Source organism: Pseudorca crassidens, chromosome 7 (assembly GCF_039906515.1).
Source record: "Pseudorca crassidens isolate mPseCra1 chromosome 7, mPseCra1.hap1, whole genome shotgun sequence".
Classification (NCBI taxonomy): Eukaryota; Metazoa; Chordata; class Mammalia; order Artiodactyla; family Delphinidae; genus Pseudorca; species Pseudorca crassidens.
In genome coordinates this window covers 113,012,304-113,030,656 of record NC_090302.1, presented here as the reverse complement: position 1 = coordinate 113,030,656, position 18,353 = coordinate 113,012,304, and the positions used below count along the sequence as shown (strand labels likewise).

General features: G+C 42.7%; 1 long non-coding RNA gene across 1 annotated transcript in view; it reads left to right on the top strand.

Annotated features, from left to right (window-relative positions):
* LOC137228233 (uncharacterized) overlaps positions 1-18,353 on the top strand; it is a 560,753-nt gene that overhangs the window by 19,504 nt on the left and 522,896 nt on the right. The window contains exon 2 of the long non-coding RNA XR_010945217.1: positions 17,699-17,827. This is a non-coding gene — a long non-coding RNA (uncharacterized lncRNA). The remainder of the gene's footprint in view (positions 1-17,698; positions 17,828-18,353) is intronic.

The window sequence follows — 18,353 nt, the reverse complement described above, 5'->3', positions numbered from 1 at the left end:
ACATACTTCACTCTGTATGACAGACTCTAGGTCCATCTACCTCATTACAAATAACTCAATTTCATTTCTTTTTATGGCTGAGTAATATTCCATTGTATATCTGTGCCACATCTTCTTTATCCAGTCATCTGTTGATGGACACATAGGTTGCTTCCATGTCCTGGCTATTGTAAATAGAGCTGCAGTGAACATTGTGGTACATGACTCTTTTTGAATTATGGTTTTCTCAGGGTATATGCCCAGTAGTGGGATTGCTGGGTCATATGGTAGTTCTATTTTTAGTTTTTTAAGGACCCTCCATACTGTTCTCCATAGTGGCTGTATCAATTTACATTCCCACCAACAGTGCAAGAGGGTTCCCTTTTCTCCACAACCTCTCCAGCATTTATTTTTTCTAGATTTTTTGAAGATGGCCATTCTGACCGGTGTGAGATGATATCTCATTGTAGTTTTGATTTGCATTTCTCTAATGATTAATGATGTTGAGCATTCTTTCATGTGTTTGTTGCCAATCTGTATATCTTCTTTGCAGAAATGTCTGTTTAGGTCTTCTGCCCATTTTCGGATTGGGTTGCTTGTTTCTTTGTTATTGAACTGCATGAGCTGCTTGTAAATTTTGGAGATTAATCCTTTGTCAGTTGCTTCATTTGCAAATATTTTATCCCATTCTGAGGGCTGTCTTTTCGTCTTATTTATGGTTTCCTTTGCTGTGCAAAAGCTTTGAAGTTTCATTAGGTCCCATTTGTTTATTTTTGTTTTTATTTCCATTTCTCTAGGAGGTGGGTCAAAAAGGATCTTGCTGTGATTTATGTCATAGAGTGTTCTGCCTATGTTTTCCTGTAAGAGTTTGATAGTGTCTGGCCTTACGTTTAGGTCTTTAATCCATTTTGAGGTTTTTTTTTTCTTTTTTTTTTTTTTTTGTGTGTGGTATGTGGGCCTCTCACTGTTGTGGCCTCTCCCGTTGTGGAGCACAGGCTCCGGACATGCAGGCTCAGCGGCCATGGCTCACAGGCCCAGCTGCTCCGCGGCATGTGGGATCCTCCCGGACCAGGCACGAACCCAGGTCCCCTGCATCAGCAGGCAGACTCTCAACCACTGCGCCACCAGGGAAGCCCTTGAGTTTATTTTTCTGTATGGTGTTAGGGAGTATTCTAATTTCATACTTTTACATGTACCTGTCCAGTTTTCCTGGCACCACTTATTGAAGAGGCTGTCATTTCTCCACTGTATATTCTTGCCTCCTTTATCAAAGATAAGGTGGCCATATGTGCGTGGGTTTATCTCTGGGCTTTCTCTCCTGTTCCATTGATCTATATTTCTGTTTTTGTGCCAGTACCATACTGTCTTGATTACTGTAGCTTTGTAGTATAGTCTGAAGTCAGGGAACCTGATTCCTCTAGCTCCATTTTTCGTTCTTAATATTGCTTTGGCTATTCGGGGTCTTCTGTGTTTTCATACAAATTGTGAAATTTTTTGTTCTAGTTCTGTGAAAAATGCCAGTGGTAGTTTGATAGGGATTGCATTGAATCTGTAGATTGCTTTGGGTAGTAGAGTCATTTTCACAATGTGGATTCTTCCAATCCAAGAACATGGTATATCTCTCCATCTATTTGTATCATCTTTAATTTCTTTCATCAGTGTCTTAGAATTTTCTGCATACAGGTCTTTTGTCTCCTTAGGTAGGTTTATTCCTAGATATTTTATTCTTTTTGTCGCAATGGTAAATGGGAGTGTTTTCTTAATTTCACTTTCAGATTTTTCATCATTAGTGTATAGGAATGCCAGAGATTTCTGTGCATTAATTTTGTATCCTGCTACTTTACCAAATTCATTGATTAACTAATAGTTTTCTGGTAGCATCTTTAGGATTCTCTATATATGTCTCATGTCATCTGCAAACAGTGACAGCTTCACATCTTCTTTTCCGATTTGGATTCCTTTTATTTCTTTTTCTTCTCTGATTGCTGTGGCTAAAACTTCCAAAACTATGTTGAATAAGGGTGGTGAGCGTGGGCAACCTTGTGTTGTTCCTGATCTTAGTGGAAATGGTTTCAGTTTTTCACCACTGAGGACGATGTTGGCTGTGAGTTTGTCATATATAGCGTTTATTATGTTGAGGAAAGTTCCCTCTATGCCTACTTTCTGCAGGTTTTTTATCATAAATTGTTGCTGAATTTTGTTGGAAGCTTTCTCTGCATCTATTGAGATGATCATACGGTTTTTCTCCTTCAATTTGTTAATATGGTATATTGCGTATATTGAAGAACCTTTGCATTCCTGGGATAAACCCCACATGATCATGGTGTATGATCCTTTTAATGTGCTGTTGGATTCTGTTTGCTAGTATTTTGTTGAGGATTTTTGCATCTATGTTCATCAATGATATTGGCCTGTAGTTTTCTTCCTTTGTGACATTTTTGTCTGGTTTTGGTATCAGGGTGATGGTGGCCTCGTAGGATGAGTTCGGGAGTGTTCCTCCCTCTGCTATATTTTGGAAGAGTTTGAGAAGGATAAGTGTTAGCTCTTCTCTGAATGTTTGATAGAATTTGCCTGTGAAGCCATCTGGTCCTGGGCTTTTGTTTGTTGGAAGATTTTTAATCACAGTTTCAATTTCAGTGTTTGTGATTGGTCTGTTCATATTTTCTATTTCTTCCTGGTTCAGTCTCGGCAGGTTGTCCATTTCTAAGAATTTGTCCATTTCTTCCAGGTTGTCCACTTTATTGGCATAGAGTTGCTTGTAGTTGTCTCTCATGATCCTTTGTATTGCTGCAGTATCAGTTGTTACTTCTTTTTCATTTCTAATTCTATTGATTTGAGTCTTCTCCCTTTTTTTCTTTATAAGTTTGGCTAATGGTTTAGCAACTTTGTTTATCTTCTCAAAGAACTAGCTTTTAGTTTTATTGATCTTTGCTGTTGTTTCCTTCATTTCTTTTTCATTTATTTCTGATCTGATCTTTATGATTTCTTTCCTTCTGCTAACTTTGGGGTTTTTTTGTTCTTCTTTCTCTAATTGATTTAGGTGTAAGGTTAGGTTGTTTATTTGAGATATTTCTTGTTTCTTAAGGTAGGTTTGTATAGCTATAAAGTTCCCTCTTAGAACTGCGTTTGCTGCATCCCATAGGTTTAGTGTCGTTGTGTTTTCATTGTCATTTGTTTCTACGTATTTTTTGATTTCCTCTTTAATTTCTTCAGTGATCTCTTGGTTATTAAGTAGTGTGTTGTTTAGCCTCCATGTGTGTGTATTTTTTACAGATCTTTTCCTGTAATTGATATCTAGTCTCATAGCATTGTGGTTGGAAAAGATACCTAATACGATTTCAATTTTCTTCAATTTACCAAGACTTGATTTGTGACCCAAGATATGATCTATCCTGGATAATGTTCCATGAGCACCTAAGAAAAATGTGTATTCTGTTGTTTTCAGATGGAATGTCCTATAAATATCAATTAAGTCCGTCTTGTTTAATGTATCATTTAAAGCTTGTGTTTCCTTATTTATTTTCATTTTGTATGATCTGTCCATTGGTGAAAGTGGGGTGTTAAAATCCCCTACTATGAATGTGTTACTGTTGATTTCCCCTTTTATGGCTGTTAGTATTTGCCTTATGTATTGAGGTGCTCCTATGTTGGGTGCATAAATATTTACAATTGTTATATCTTCTTCTTGGATTGATCCCTTGATCGTTATGTAGTGCCCTTCTTTGTCTCTTGTAATAGTCTTTATTTTAAAGTCTATTTTGTCTGATATGAGAATTGCTAGTCCAGCTTTCTTTTGATTTCCATTTGCATGGAATATCTTTTTCCATCCCCTCACTTTCACTCTGTATGTGTCCCTAGGTCTAAGTGGGTCTTTTGTAGACAGCATATATATGGGTCTTGTTTTTGTATCCATTCAGCCAGTCTGTGTCTTTTGGTGGAAGCATTTAATTCATTTACATTTAAGGTAATTATCGATATGTATGTTCCTATTTCCATTTTCTTAATTGTTTTGGGTTTGTTATTGTAGGTCTTTTCCTTCTCTTGTGTTTCTTGCCTAGAGAAGTTCCTTTAGCATTTGTTGTAAAGCTGGTTTGGTGGTGCTGAACTCTCTCAGCTTTTGCTTGTCTGTAAAGGTTTTAATTTCTACATCACATCTGAATGAGATCCTTGCTGGGTAGAGTATTCTTGGTTGTAGGTTTTTCTCCTTCATCACTTTAAATATATCCTGCCAGTCCCTTCTGGCTTGCAGAGTTTCTGCTGAAACATCAGCTGTTAACCTTATGGGGATTCCGTTGTGTGTTATTTGTTGTTTTTACCTTGCTGATTTTAATATGTTTTCTTTGTATTTAATTTTTGATAGTTTGAATAATATGTGTCTTGGCATGTTTCTCCTTGGATTTATCCTTTATGGGACTCTCTGTTCTTCCTGGACTTGATTAACTATTTCCTTTCCCATATCAGGGAGGTTTTCAACTATTATCTCTTCAAATGTTTTCTCAATGCCTTTCTTTTTCTCTTCTTCTGGGACCCCTATAATTCGAATGTTGGTGCATTTAATGTTGTCCCGGAGGTCTCTGAGACTGTCCTCAGTTCTTTTCATTCTTTTTTCTTTATTCTGCTCTGCAGTAGTTATTTCCACTATTTTATCTTCCAGGTCACTTATCCATTCTTCTGCCTCAGTTATTCTGCTATTGATCCCATCTAGAGTATTTTTAATTTCATTTATTGTGGTGTGCATCATTGCTTGTTTCCTCTTTAGTTCTTCTAGGTCCTTGTTAAATGTTTCTTGCATTTTCTCTATTCTATTTCCAAGATTTTGGGTCATCTTTACTATCATTATTGTGAATTCTTTTTCAGGTAGACTGCCTATTTCCTCTTCATTTGTTAAGTCTGGTGGGTTTTTAACTTGCTCCTTCATCTGCTGTGTGTTTTCTGTCTTTTCATTTTGCTTATCTTACTGTGTTTGGGGTCTCCTTTTCGCAGGCTGCAGGTTCGTAGTTCCCGTTGTTTTTGGTATCTGTCCCCAGTGGCTAAGGTTGGTTCAGTGGGTTGTGTAGGCTTCCTAGTGGAGGGGACTACTGACTGTGTTCTGGTAGATGAGGCTGGATCTTGTCTTTCTGGTGGGCAGGTCCATGTCTGGTGGTGTGTTTTGGGGTGTCTGTGGACTTTTTATGATTTTAGGCAGCCTCTCTGCTAATGGGTGGGGTTGTGTTCCTGTCTTGCTAGTTGTTTGGCATAGGGTGTCCAGCACTGTAGCTTGCTGGTTGTTGAGTGAACCTGGGTCTTGGCGTTGAGATGGAGGTCTCTGGAAGATTTTCGCCGTTTGATATTACATGGAGCTGGGAGGTCTCTTGTGGACCAGTGTGCTGAAGTTGGCTCTCCCACCTCAGAGACACAGCACTGACTCCTGGCTGGGCACCAAGAGCCTTTCATCCACACGGCTCAGAATAAAAGGGAGAAAAAATAAGAAAGAAAGAAACAAAGAAAGAAAGAACAAAAGAAAGAAAGAAAGGAGGAAGGGAAGAAGGGAGGAATGAAAGAAGGAAAGAAGGAAGGAAGGAAAGAAAGAAAGAAAGGATAAAATTAAAATAAAGTTATTAAAATAAAAAATAATTATGAAAAAAATTTAAAAAGTAAAAAAGAAAAAAAGAATGGATGGACAGAATCCTAGGGCAAATGGTGAAAGCAAAGCTATACAGACAAAATCTCACACAGAGACATACACACTCACAAAAAGAGGACAAGGGGAAAAAATAATATATCTTGCTCCCAAAGTCCACCTCCTCAATTTGGGATGACTTTTGTCTATTCAGGTATTCCACAGATGCAGGGGACATCAAGGTGATTGTGGAGCTTTAATCCACTGCTTCTGAGGCTGCTGGGAGAGATTTCCCTTTCTCTTCTTTGTTCTCACAGCTCCCAGGGGCTCAGCTTTGGATTTGCCCCCACCTCTGCGTGTAGGTCTCCGGAGGGCGTCTGTTCTTTGCTCAGACAGGACGGGGTTAAGGGAGCAGCTGATTCTGGGGCTCAGGCTCACTCAGGCTGGGGAGAGGAAGGGGTACAGAGTGGGGGGCGAGCCTGCAGCAGCAGAGGCCCGCATGATGTTGCACCAGCCTGATGCGCGCCGTGTGTTCTCCTGGGGAAGTTGTCCCTGGATCACGGGACCCTGGCAGTGGCGGGCTGCACAGGCTCCTGGGAGGGGCGGTGTGGATAGTGGCATGTGCTCGCACACAGGCTTCTTGGTGGCAGCAGCAGCAGCCTTAGCGTCTCATGCCCGTCTCTGGAGCTCCTTTAAGCAGCGCTCTTAATCCCCTCTCCTCGCGCACCAGGAAACAAAGAGGCAAGAAAAAGTCTCTTGCCTCTTCGGCAGGTCCAGACTTTTTCCCGGACTCGCTCCCCGCTAGCCATGGCCCAGTAGCCCCCTTCAGGCTGTGTTCACGCTGCCAACCCCAGTCCTCTCCCTGCGATCCTGACCGAAGCCCGAGCCTCAGCTCCCAGCCCCCGCCCACCCCAGCGGGGGAGCAGACAAGCCTCTCGGGCTGGTGAGTGTGGGTCGGCACCGATCCTCTGTGCGGGAATCTCTCTGCTTTGCCCTCCGCACCCCTGTTGCTGTGCTCTCCTCCGTGGCTCTGAAGCTTACCCCCTTCGCCACCTGCAGTCTCTGCTCGTGAAGGGGCTTCCTAGTGTGTGGAAACCTTTCCTCCTTCACGGCTCCCTCCCACTGGTGCAGGTCCCGTCCCTATTCTTTTGTCTCTGTTTATTCTTTTTTCTTTTGCCCTACCCAGGTACGTGGGGGAGTTTCTTGCCTTTTGGGAAGTCTGAGGTCTTCTGCCAGCATTCAGTACCTGTTCTATAGGAGCAGTTCCACGTGTAGATGTATTTCTGATGTATCTGTGGGGAGGAAGGAGGTCTCCGTGTCTTACTCTTCCGCCATCTTCTCCTCGAGCTTGAGTTTGGGGTTTTTAAGGCATGAGCCACCCATCTCCTTGCATGGCCCTGCAATAAACCTTTCTCTGTTCCAGACTCTGACATTTCAGTATTGTTTGGCCTCTCTTGTGTATGAGGCACACGGACTTGTGTTTTGGTAACAATTATAGTGAGCCAGCCAGGATGTCTGTGCCAGTGGCCAGTGGACCCTAGCCAGGGGCAGCCCCTTTCCTGAGTTCTCAGCAGCTTCTGGAGCTCATTTTGCTCCAGGGAACTGGGAGGGGCTCTCCCTGATAGAGGTCAGCCGCCCCAGTGCACGAGGCTGTTGGGAGCAGAGAAACATCAGGAGCTGTGGTCCACATTTGGTGTCGCTTGGGGGTAAGTCACTCCAGCTTGCGCAGGCTGGGAATTCGCTCCACTCCATTTGGGCTGCTTCTGTTGCAGCAAGTGAGCCACTTTGGGTCCGTTCTCTTGAGAGCTGGACCACTCTGGAGGCCTCCGTCTGGGAGTGGAAGAGGAATTTTAGACTACCTTCCTCTGATTTTCTGTCTATGCGACTGTAGCTTATTTGTCGTTTGTGTTTTTGTATATGTCATTTTGGGGTGAGCCACTCTGGCTTGTGCTTTTGTTTGTGGGACCGTGTTTGTTATTTGTATATTGTGTGTGTGTGAATCAGTACTTGCATTGGCTTGTTGAGACGTCTTTGGTGAAAAACGGAGCTCAAGTGTGATGACACCAGGTATCCTTTCCCGTTGTGTTCGGTTTTGCCTGTGGCGGAGCTTTGGTTGGGATTTTCCCTTTGCACTGGGTGGGAATCTCCTTTTTGGTGCTAGGGAACTGTGATCCTGAGAGACCGTTTTGCACTGCATTTGTTTGTTTGGTATTTGATAACACCTGCTGTGATAATCAGAGCTCTATTCCATCTTATAGTGCCCCTAGCATAAAAGAAAAGATTTTTTTTTTTTTTTTTTTTGCGGTACGTGGGCCTCTCACTGTTGTGGCCTCTCCCGTTGTGGAGCACAGGCTCTGGACGCGCAGGCTCAGCGGCCATGGCTCACGGGCCCAGCCGCTCCGCGGCATGTGGGATCCTCCCGGACCGGGGCACGAACCCATGTCCCCTGCATCAGCAGGCGGACTCAATCACTGCACCACCAGGGAAGCCCAGAAAGAAGATTTTTTAAACACTGCATGGGCACTGTATTTTTTACACTCTAAAGAAAAATTGGTTAGGATGAAACTCTTTTGGAATTCCAAAACTTTTTTTTTTTGCCTATGCAGTTAGAGAAAGCTGGCTTGATGAAATACTTTTTTTTCAGAATTCTGACCCTGAGAAAATAAAAATATTTCTTGGAAAAAGCTTGAAGTTAACTAAGTAAACTTAACTTATTCCAACGTTTATTTTTGGTTTTGCATTTACCAGGTGAATTGCCATGACACTTGTGGTCACGATTCCCTATCTTTCCATTTGCATGTTGTTTGTTGTTAAAAAGAGGGATCTTTGTTTGAAAAAGTTAAGGAAATTGTTGAACTTCACCCTTTTGTTTTTGTCCTGTAGGAAGTAGACTTTGTTCTTTGTGTGTATGTTTGATTTGGTCTTGTGTGTATGTTTGATTTGGTCTTGTGTGTAGGTATGCTGGCTATGGGAAACTCAGATTTGTTTCCCAAATGCAACACCTTGAGGGGCATTCTCCAGATTTGGACCATTTTTGGTTATAATACTGCTGAATTAACTTGTAAATGAGCTCTATTTAACTGACTCTAAAGTAAGTGCTTACAAATTAAATACTTCCTAATACTTAGAAAATTGCCCAAAATGAATTTCAGGGCCTCATGATCTGGGTTGGTATCTGGTATTGAAGCTAGCTTAAGCTTGTTGGTTTGTTAAGTATAACATTTCTGTTGTACCTAGGTTTATTAGAAATCAAATAAGACCTTATATCTGTTGCAAATTTGTCAGCAAGGAAAATAACTTGATATGATGAAACTTTAAGTCTATCTAGAATAGCCTATCTAGATTTTGGTAACTTGAAACTGAACTAAGTTAAATGACAAGAATTCATTGACTATCTGGGTCATTTCAAATAGGATAAAATATTTGAACGCTGGTTGCTGGGCAAATCTAACTTTATCTACCTTTGCCTTCTTAGGAGAGAAAAACTAAAGCATAAATTTCCAATCAAAATGCTGGACTGACAAACAGTTCACAATTACTTGCCTCTTGGTTTTCTCTAAAAATTAAGGTGTTTAAGAGTTGAGGATTCTAATCTAAATATGTAATTAAAGCTACTAAAAATCGAATGAAAAAATTTTCAGTATAAAGTGAGGAAGTAGGATCTGTGTGTTGAGTAAAAATGGAGTTTTGTGCACGGTTGGGCTGAGATTACATTAAAATTAGGTAAATAGATTTTGTTATTAAAAGTAAGCTCTGCAGGCTTCCCTGGTGGCGCAGTGGTTGAGAGTCCGCCTGCTCATGCAGGGGATACAGGTTCGTGCCCCGGTCCGGGAAGATCCCACATGCCGCGGAGCAGCTAGGCCCGTGAGCCGTGGCCGCTGAGCCTGCGGATCTGGAGCCTGTGCTCCACAACGGGAGAGGCCGCAACAGTGAGAGGCCCGCATACCAAAAAAAAAAAAAGTAAGCTGTGCAAGACTAGATTTGGTTCCTCTCTGCTAAGAGTACAAGTTTATTTAGAATGCTGCTTTTGATAAGAGGTTATATGAACTTCCTTGCCTTTAAGTGATCTGTATTTGCTTTTAAGATCTCTTCTCACTTTGGATAAGAAACAAGTATTGTCTTACAGTGACCGATGATCTTATTTGACCAAGTGTTTTGAAACATTTTGACAAACTTCCCAAATATCAAATTATAATTAAGGTTCTTTTGACCTCCAGCTAACTTCGGGATTCTTCAGGGGGCCCTTAAGTCATGTCAAGGAGGAATATTTAGTAAGTATTATTTAGTGTATTGAATTACTTGGGAAGCATTGTCAAAGGAGTGATAAGCCTTCTAAGATTATCCAGTACAGGTAAACGTTACTACTATAGATACTCTAGAAATTATATAAAGTGTCAGAAATGTAGATATGCTCTGGTATAATCTATCAGCCATGAGTCTGGTTATATCATTGCAACTTGATTAAGCTTCTTTGTCAAACCATTGTAATCAGATCTTTAACTTTGCCTTTTAAAGTCTTTAATAGACAGTTAAACTGATGCTTTGCAAAAGTGCTTCATCTTCAGAAGATATAATAATTGTAAATATTTATGCACCCAACATAGGAGCACCTCAATATACAAGGCAAATACTAACAGCCATAAAAGGGGAAATGGACAGTAACGCAATCATTGTAGGTGACTTAACACCCCACTTCCACCAATGGAGAGATCATGCAAAATGAAAATAAATAAGGAAACAAAAGCTTTAAATGATACATTAAACAAGATGGACTTAATTGATATTTATAGGGCATTCCATCCAAAGAAAACAGAATACACATTCTTCTCAAGTGCTCATGGAACATTCTGCAGGATAGATCATATCTTCAGTCACAAATCAAGCCTTGGTAAATTTAAGAAAATTGAAATCGTATCAAGTATCTTTTCCGAACACAACGCTATGAGACTAGATATCAATTACAAGAAGAAATCTGCAAGAAATACAAACACATGGAGGCTAAACAACACACTACTTAATAACCAAGAGATGACTGAAGAAATCAAAGAGGAAGTCAAAAAATTCCTCGAAACAAATGACAATGAAAATACAACGATCCTAAACCTATGGGATGCAGCAAACACAGTTCTAAGAGGGAAGTTTATAGCTATACAAGCCTACCTTAAGAAACAAGAAACATATCAAATAAACAACCTAACCTTACACCTAAAGCAATTAGAGAAAGAAGAGCAAAAACCCCCAAAGTTAGCAGAAGGAAAGAAATCATAAAGATCAGATCAGAAATAAATGAAAAAGAAATGAAACAATAGCAAAGATCAATAAAACTAAAAGCTGGTTCTTTGAGAAGATAAACAAAATTGATAAACCATTAACCAGACTCATCAAGAAAAAAAGGGAGAAGACTCAATAGAATTAGCAATGAAAAAGGAGAAGTAACAACTGACACTGCAGAAATACAAAGGACCATGAGAGATTACTACAAGCAACTCTGCCAATAAAATGGACAACCTGGAAGAGATGGACAACCTGGAAGAGATGGACAAATTCTTAGAAATGCACAACCTTCCGAGGCTGAACCAGGAAGAAATAGAAAATATGAACAGACCAATCATGAGCACTGAAATTGAAACTGTGATTAAAAATCTTCCAACAGGGGCTTCCCTGGTGGCGCAGTAGTTGAGAGTCCACCTGCCGATGCAGGGGGCACGGGTTCGTGCCCTGGTCCGGGAAGATCACACATGCCGCGGAGCGGCTGGGCCCGTGAGCCATGGCCGCTGAGTCTGTGCGTCCGGAGCCTGTGCTCCACGTTGGGAGAGGCCACAACAGTGAGAGGCCTGCGTACTGCAAAAAAAAAAAAAAAAAAAAAAAAAAAAACTTCCAAGAAACAAAAGCCCAGGACCATATGGCTTCACAGGCGACTTCTTTCAAACATTTAGAGAAGAACTAACACCTATCCTTCTCAAACTCTTCCAAAATATAGCAGAGGGAGGAACACTCCCAAACTCATCCTACGAGGCCACCATCACCCTGATAGCAAAACCAGACAAAGATGTCACAAAGAAAGAAAACTACAGGCCAGTATCACTGATGAACATAGATGCAAAAATGCTCAACAAAATACTAGCAAACAGAATCCAACAGCACATGAAAAGGATCATACACCATGATCAAGTGGCGTTTATTCCAGGAATGCAGGCGTTCTTCAATATACCCAGATCAATCAACGTGATACACCATAATAACAAATTGAAGGAAAAAACCATATGATCATCTCAATGGATGCAGAGAAAGCTTTTGACAAAATTCAACACCCATTTATGATAAAAACCTTCCAGAAAGTAGGCATAGAGGGAACTTTCCTCAACATAATAAAGGCCATATATGACAGACCCACAGCCAACATTGTCCTCAATGGTGAGAAACTGGAAACATTTCCTCTAAGATCAGGAACAAGAAAAGGTTGCCCACGCTCAACACTATTATTCAACATAGTTTTGGAAGTTCTAGCCACAGCAATCAGAGAAGAAAAAGAAATAAAAGGAATCCAAATCGGAAAAGAAGTAAAGCTGTCATTGTTTGCAAATGACATGATACTATACATAGAGAATCCTAAAGATGCTTCCAGAAAACTACTAGAGCTAATCAATGAATTTGGTAACGTAGCTGGATACAAAATTAATGCACAGAAATCTCTGGCATTCCTATACACTAATGATGAAAAATCTGATAGTGAAATTATGAAAACACTCCCATTTAGCATTGCAACAAAAAGAATAAAATATCTAGAAATAAACCTACCTAAGGAGACAAAAGACCTGTATGCAGAAAATTCTAAGACACTGATAAAAGAAATTAAAGATGATACAAATAAATGGAGAGATATACCATGTTCTTGGATTGGAAGAATCAACATTTTGAAAATGACTCTACTACCCAAAACAATCTACAGATTCAATGCAGTCCCTATCAAACTACCACTGGCATTTTTCACAGAACTAGAACAAAAAATTCCACAATTTGTATGGAAACACAAAAGACCCAAAATAGCGAAAGCAATCTTGAGAACGAAAAATGGAGCTGGAGGAATCAGGCTCCCTGACTTTAGACTATACTACAAAGCTACAGTAATCCAGACAGTATGGTACTGGCACAAAAACAGACGTATAGATCAATGGAACAGAATAGAAAGCCCAGAGATAAACCCATGCATGTATGGTCACCTTATCTTTGATAAAGGAGGAAGAATATACAGTGGAGAAAAGACAGCCTCTTCAATTAGTGGTGCTGGGAAAACTGGACAGGTACATGTAAAAGTATGAAATTAGAACACTCCCTAACACCATACACAAAAATAAACCAAAAATGGAATAAAGACCTAAATGTAAGGCCAGACACTATCAGACTCTTACAAGAAAACATAGGCAGAACACTCTATGACATAAATCACAGCAAGATCCTTTTTGACCCACCTCCTAGAGAAATGGAAATGAAAACAGAAATAACCAAATGGGACCTAATGAAACTTCAAAGCTTTTGCACAGCAAAGGAAACCATAAACAAGACGAAAAGACAACCCTCAAAATGGGAGAAAATATTTTCAAATGAAGCAACTGATGAAGGATTAATCTCCGAAATTTACAAGCAGCTCATGCAGCTCAATAACAAAGAAACAAACAAACCAATCCGAAAATGGGCAGAAGACGTAAATAGACATTTCTGCAAAGAAGATATACAGACTGCCAACAAACTCATGAAAGAATGCTCAACATCATTAATCATTAGAGAAATGCAAATCGAAACTACAATGAGATATCATCTCACACCGGTCAGAATGGCCATCATCAAAAAATCTAGAAAAATTAAATGCTGGAGAGGGTGTGGAGAAAAGGGAGCACTCTTGCACTGTTGGTGGGAATGTAAATGATAACAGCCACTATGGAGAACAGTATGGCGGTTCCTTAAAAAACTAAAAATAGTACTACCAGATGACCCAGCAATCCCACTACTGGGCATATACCCTGAGGAAACCATAATTCAAAGAGTCATGTACCAAAATGTTCATTGCAGCTCTGTTTACAATAGCCAGGACATGGAAGCAACCTAAGTGTCCATCAACAGATGAATGGATAAAGATGTGGCACATATATAGAATGCAATATTACTTAGCCCTAAAAAGGAATGAAACTGAGTTACTTGTAGTGAGGTGGATGGACCTAGAGACTGTCATACAGAGTGAAGTAAGTCAGAAAGAGAAAAACAAGTGCAGTATGCTAACACATATATATGGAACCTAAAAAAAGAAAAAAAGTGGTCAGAGGAACCTAGGGACAAGATGGGAATAAAGATGCAGACCTACTAGAGAATGGACTTGAGGATACAGGGACGGGGAAGGGTAAGCTGGGACGAAGTGAGTGAGTGGCGTGGACATATATACAGTAGCAATCGTAAGATAGATAGCTAGTGGGAAGCAGCTGCATAGCACAGGGAGATCAGCTTGGTGCTTTGTGACCACCTAGAGGGGTGGGACAGGGAGGGTTGGAGGGAGGGAGATGCAAGAGGGAAGAGATGTGGGGACATATGTATATGTATAACTGATTCACTTTGTTATAAAGCAGAAACTAACACACCATTGTAAAGCAATTATACTCCAATAAAGATGTTAAAAAAAGTTCTTCATTTTCAAGAAGATTCATAGGAAAGACTTTTTGACAAACACAGATCTAGAGTAAATTTCAGATTATACCACTGAACTGAGTAAGAAATTTAAAATCCTAATGGAAGATCTGATGGCTTCATAAAAAGTAAAAGGATTGGTTATTGTGTAAACTGGTGTATATGGTTATGTTTTTGGGTTTTGTCTGGAATATTACTGATTTTGATCTGTGTTCTCCAGATATAGGGAAGCCCTTCCCCTCAAGTTACTCATGACTTACAGCAATTTGGTAAATTATACTTCTGTGAGTCTGGCTATTTGGCAACCAGTCTCCCGCAGAGTGCAAGATCCAGACTGGTTTTCAGTCTTATTTTCCTGAATCCCTTATACAAGGTCTTTCTTATATAAGACTTGGATCCAGGACTTGGACCTTGGGAATATTTCCAACTTGGTATCCATTCCCCAAATCAAGGTAGGACTACACCCCATTTCAGCAGGAATTAGCTAGAGCAGTCATCGTCCGATTCCCTGAAAGTCTTGGGGAAGGATGAAACAGGATTGGAAGTGGAGACCAAGTCCCACCAAAACCGAATTCCTCTACCGAGTTTATGATTAGCCACTCTGTCCAAAACACACCCACGTGCTCTCCTCAGGACTGAGGAGTATCAAAGAAAACGGGGGAATTGTAATAGAGCACAGCAGCGTGCAGCCCCTAGCACAGCCATGGCTGTTATCACCCCCCCCCCCATGCTGTTACCAGGCAGTGGTTACCGGGAGACCACAAACACCATGGTTAGACTGTGTCAGAGGTCCCACTCAACCATTTGTCGCCACCGCTATGGGCCCCTCCCCCAAGTGACCGGCTGTCCATGAGCCACCGTTAGTGGGCCCATTCTGCCAGTGCTCCTCGGGCGAGAGTGAGGTAAGAGGCGGATCTCGGCCTTCTCCCTGGGGCCCTCCAGCTCACCCGGCCTCGGGCCTGGCAGGTGAGCTGGGGGGCCCAGGGAACAGACTGGGGTTGTGTCCTGCAGGGCTCCAGAGCCCTCACCAAGGCCACCCACTGAGGTGGTCACTGCGGTGACCCTCATCCCCATCCCCGCCACGGTGACTAATGGCAGCAGCAGTTTGGATGGGACACGGTCTGCAGGACCTGACTTTGCCATCTGTGTGGCCTGAGGAGCCTGAGGGCCAGTTGGGTCCTGGGCGCCTGGCTCCCTCCGTGATGACGGCTGGGCAGGGTCTGGGGACCCGGCCCTGAGGGTGCCGCCAGCTGAGATCTGCCTCTTCAGCAGAGCCTGGGCACTGGCGGGAGGACCCAGACCTGGTGCTGGACGAAGGCTCCAGGGCAGGGTATGCACCCCCTCCCCAGCCCCCCGCAGGGACCCCTTCCTCTTAGCCAGGGCCTGGACCTCGGAGGGCGAAAGTCGAGCCTTGGGACCTTGCCCTTTCTTTTTTTTTTTTTTTTTTGCTGTACGCGGGCCTCCCACTGCCCTGGCCTCTCCCGTTGCAGAGCACAGGCTCCGGGCACGCAGGCTCTGCGGCCATGGCTCACGGGCCCAGCAGCTCCGCGGCATGTGGGGGAGGTTTACAGGAACATTGTGACCTGACCATGACCCGACCTCAACAACAACGTATCTGACACCAAGAAGCCTTCAACAACTAACTACGCCCCTCCCTCACCTTTCCTGTAAGGGGGCTTTGCTGAAAGCTTTCAGGGACATAAGGGTTTTTAAGGCTTGAGTCATGCGTCTCCTTGCGGTGCCCTGCAGTAAACCTTTGTCTGCTCCAAACTCCAATGTTTTGGTATTGTTTGGCCTCACTGTACATCGGGCAGTGAGGTAACAGTTTGTGTACACTTTTATACCCTGACTTTTCATCCCATATAATCATTTTACCATACTGGTGTTTAGTGGTGGCCTAAAACTTAGTTAAGTGGATGAACCATAATTGATGTAACATCTTCCTATTGTGAGACCTCTAGTCACCAAACCTCTACTCCCACCCCCAGCTTTTGGCTGTTTTAAATTACAATTACTCTCTTTGTAGTTTTTAGTGTCTTGCATATTTCGGGTAACTCTTTACCTGTCCAGAAGTGGAATTCCTCGTGGGCAGGAGAGGGTTAAGGCAGCAGCTCTGGGTCCCTGGGACCGTGCACATACCCAGGAACGGGCTGCTTCCATGTCCGCCCTTGGCTGGCTCCTGGCGACCGAGCTCTCGGGGTACATGGACTGGAGGAGTGTTCTGCATGCCTGGGGGCTGATCCCTGCTGTCATGGTTTCTGCAGGTGGTTTATGCTGAACACCTACTCTCCCTCTGCGGCAGGTGGGGCAGTCTTGCAGCCACGGCGTCAGCCATCCTTGCTGAAGGAATTAAGTGAGTCCCGTGGCACTGCTGGGAGAGGACTCTCGGAAGCTTGTGTCTGGTTTGCCCTAGACTTTGCCCACGTGACTTTCCCTTTGAGATTTTGCTCTATCCTTCTGCTATAATAACCTGTAACTGTGAATGGAACAACTTCTGGTCCTCTGAGTCCTTCCAGCGACCCATGAAGCCCAAGGGTGGTCTTAGAGACCCCGGCATACCTGGGCTGGTGGGCATTCAGTTGCAGATAATGGAAACTACTCTGGCTAGTTTAAGCAAAAAACATTTTTATCATGTGTTCCGTGGTTTCCAAATGGTTGGCATGACTGAAAACGTGGGTGGAGCGTTTCCCACAGGGCTGGGGACAGTTTCTAGCCCCGCATTGCCCTGTTTCTGCCAGGAGAAGCAGACCCACCCAGCCGGGCAGCGGCCTGCTGTGAGGTCCCGCTGCCTTAGCTGTGCCAGGAGGCGGGAACCCCATATCCTGCCCGCTCGCCTCCTGACTCAGTTCTGAACGCAGGCGTCCGGGGGACAGAGCTCACACCTGGGGCTGTGTCTGCAAGGCCATCTGGAAATGTGGCATTGCACCTTCCAGAGCTCAAAGACACAGGAAGGAGCTCAGCCTCTGAGCCAAGCCACAGCATCTGATACGCTGTGTCAAAGACTACAAACCCGTTAGTGTTTCTGGATCCTGCCAGACAGCGTTCCCAGCTTGGAAAGACGCACAAGGGCAAAGGCACCAGGCGAGGCTCCTGTCTATGGTGCTTTAACGTTTGAGAGGCAGGAAATCTCTGGCAATGAAAGTGAACCCTGAGTGATAAGGGGCAGCCTGCGCATCTCCTGTGCGTCCTGTCTCTGCCCTTCTATTTTCCTATGAAGAAGCAGATTCCCATAGACTGTCGTTAGAGGGCATGTTTCCCAGCTTGAAAGGGGGCTGTACATCAACTCCCCTATGTCGGGGACTTAACAAGAAAAACTAGGTCCTCCTGTGTATAGCCCAGGCTGAGCAGTTTGGCTCTTGTTGGAAACTACTGAATAAAATACATGGAAGGCCGGTTTTACTTTTACGAATTAATTTGCACTTTCCTCTCTCTTGTCCCACTTCACAGGCTCGTCAGCTCCCCCATCTCAGCTGTCCTCTGCTGCCTGCGTGTCTCCAGTCTCCCAAAGGACCACCACCGCTTGTCCTAGAAAGGGGATCCAGGCTTGGAGCCAGCCGACTGGATTTGAGCTTTAAGGTAAGGTTTTTGTTCAAGAACTTTAGCTGCCAGAGGTATAACATGGCATTCAGATGCTGGGAAAATAATAACCATGCTGGAGATGTTTATATACACAAGGATGGTGGGAGTGATAAAGAGGTAAACTTCCTAATTCCTCAGAGGACCACATAACTTTACAAGGACTGGGTCTTGGAATGCTGGTACACTGTTCTACAGCAATAGAAAATGTGTACAGGGTGTTTACGATACTGTCCTAATGAGATCCCATTCTTGTACATATTACATGTACATGCGTAGAAAACATCTATAAGGATGGATATGAATGTTGGGGGTGAGACACCCAGTGGCTTTTACTTTATTCCTTATACTTACTGGGTTGTTTGAAAAAAATTAAGTGAGCATATATTTAATAATCAGATAGGGAAAATAAAGATCTTAAAGATGAGCAAGGAAATCATTAAAAGTATATCCTAAGTACCTCAAAGGAGTCTAGTAGATTGAAATTACGTAACTGATAAGAACGTGCTTTTGAAAGTTGTGTAGT